We start from the raw sequence: 2685 nt of genomic DNA, 5'->3' as shown, positions 1-2685 counted from the left end.
CTACAACTACAACAACATATTGACAGAGTGAGAGCTATACATAGAGAGAGACCGAAAAATTGGCAGCATCCCAGTACTGCATCCAAGTCGAACGACGATATACCGAAAGAGTTCGAGTTCATGTTCCAACCACGAGGAAAAGTTTCTCCGTGCAATAGTGAATGCTGGCCGGCCGGCGTAGTACTGGCCGCAACTTCGGATGTTCCAAGTTGTGAATCGTGGCCCCGTGGGACACAAATTTTTTATAAACTCGCTTGTAGAAAATTATTTTTAAAACTAGTCTTGCGTCTTTAGTATATATATATGCTTTTGACTTGTTTTTTAAATAACTTAAAATGCACATGTCATTTTTTAAAATGGATTTGAAAGAATTTCCCTTTTTTTTTTTTTTTTGTAAGAGGAACCAACACAAACAGCAAGAACAAACAGAACCAAAACTAACAGGGGGGTGGATCTTTTCCACTACAAATGGGAAAAGAGGGGGAATGGGGCAAGTGAATGGGAATGCAGTCGGAATGAACTCTAGCCGCGGCCCAATAAGCCACATGGTGGGCGCAGAAGTTTGCACTTCTGTGAACTTTTCTTGCCTTCCAAGAGGAACACGGGGGAATCATAGCAATGGAATCGACAATAATGTTCTCAATTTTCCAATCTTGAATCAGGGGCCGGTGTTGGAGCGCCATGATGACAATAGAAGAGTCCCCTTCCAAAATAAAATCTGAGATGTTGAGAGAGATTGCCAAAGAGACAGCAAGAGACAAAGCCAAAGCCTCCCCATAAGTGGGGTCACATGGAGGGCTGATCTTTGAAAGAGCCTTAATAATCTTGCCACTTGAATCTCGGCAGACTGCACTTTGAGCAGAAAAGGAGTCTCTCACAGCAGTATCAAAATTTATCTTGAAAGAATTTGCTGTAGGAGGGAGCCATTTTTCCATATGTGAAGATGAGAGCCCTTTCCATGCCAAGAGGTGATCCAAAGAAACTTTTTTAATGATCCGAGATAAAGAAAGAGCATCAGGAATTTTTCCATCATGAACTGCCTTGTTCCTGTTAAACCACAGCAAATCACAAAAAACAGAGGCAAAAATTTGAAAAAGATGAACATCCGATTTTTTTGGTAAGCCAAGAAACAAAAAAGGGTTGATAATACAATTCAACCAATCTGACATACTAAAATTTGACCAAACCAAAGAGTCTAAAGGCCAGAAAGAATCTCTCCAAATAATCCTTGCAAAACTGCACCGGAAAAAAAGATGACCAAGAGAATCAAAATCAGATTTGCAAAGAGGACAAACCATATCAGATGGAGAGATATAAAAAACTTCACTAAGCCTAGATTTGGTTGGAATGATGTTCCAAGCCATTTTCCACAAAAAGAATTTCAGCCTATCACTAAGATTAAGCTTCCACAATTTTTTCCAAGAGGAAGATGAAACAGAATTATGGAGAGTGGAAAGGGAATTATTTCTAATAAGTTTATAAGCTGAAGAGGCTGAAAAGGAGCCATTGGCAGAAGAGGTCCACAAAAAGCTGTCACTTTGAGAAGGAATGGGTTTGATTTTTCCAATCTCAGCCACTGAAGAGGGATCAAAGATAGAATTCAACAAGGGAAAATTCCAGGAATTTGTGGATTGAGAGAAAAGATCTTTAACCAAAAGATGAGGGAAAACATTACTGCTATTATTAAGGGGGATTGGCTTAAAGGAAGGAAAGGTTGGGATCCAAGGTGAGTCCCAAACCGGCAGAGAGGAAAACCTATGAATTTTGTAACAGGCTCCTTGAGACAAAAGTTGCCGGGATTTTAAAATCCCCTTCCAAAGCCAAGTACTAGCAGAATTTAGGGAGGAAGAGAGGAAAGGAAAAGAACAGAGATACTTACCTCGTAGCTGGCTACTGTTGAAATTTGTGAGAACCTTCCAACCTAGTTTAGCAATAAGAGCTTGATTGACATCCTTCATCCGTTTAAACCCCATCCCACCCAAAGCACGAGGAAGGCAAAGAGAATCCCAAGACTTCAAAGAGAGATTTCTAGCTTTTCCAGGAGGAAAACCCCACCAGAAATTTTTGAACATCTTGTCCAAATTCTTGCAGATTCCTCTAGGGAGGAGAAAAGTACTCATTGCATAAGTGGGGATAGAGGCTGCCACAGATTTAATCAAAATCGTTCTACTTGCTTGAGAAAGAGACTTTGAACGCCAACCTTCCATTCTCCTTTGTACACTCTCAACAATCCCATGAAAGGCCTTGGACTTCGAATTTCCAAATAAAATCGGCAGCCCCAAATAGACAGACTTAATTGGGTTATAGGTGAAAGGAAGAATAGAGAGGATGTTTCTGATAGAGCTTGGGAAAGTATTTTTGCTGAAATGAATGGAGGATTTGTTTGCATTGATGGATTGACCAGACCAACGTGAATACTTCTCAAAACAGCTACTAATGCAAGATGCTTCTGCACATGACGCTTTACCAAAAATCAGCAGATCATCTGCATACAAAAGATGGGAAATAGCAGGGCAGTTTCTCGCAATTTTTAGGCCTTTTAAATTCCCAGCCACTTCCTCTTTAAACAAGAGCCTCGAGAGAACTTCAGTGCCCAAAATGAATAAAAAGGGGGACAGGGGATCACCTTGCCGCAGCCCTCTAGCCGGGGAAAATCTGTAGCACCCGAGATTTTTAAAGTCTTAT

This window comes from Corylus avellana, chromosome ca3 (genome assembly GCF_901000735.1).
Source record: "Corylus avellana chromosome ca3, CavTom2PMs-1.0".
Lineage (NCBI taxonomy): Eukaryota > Viridiplantae > Streptophyta > Magnoliopsida > Fagales > Betulaceae > Corylus > Corylus avellana.
Note: the sequence above shows the minus strand (reverse complement) of the source record.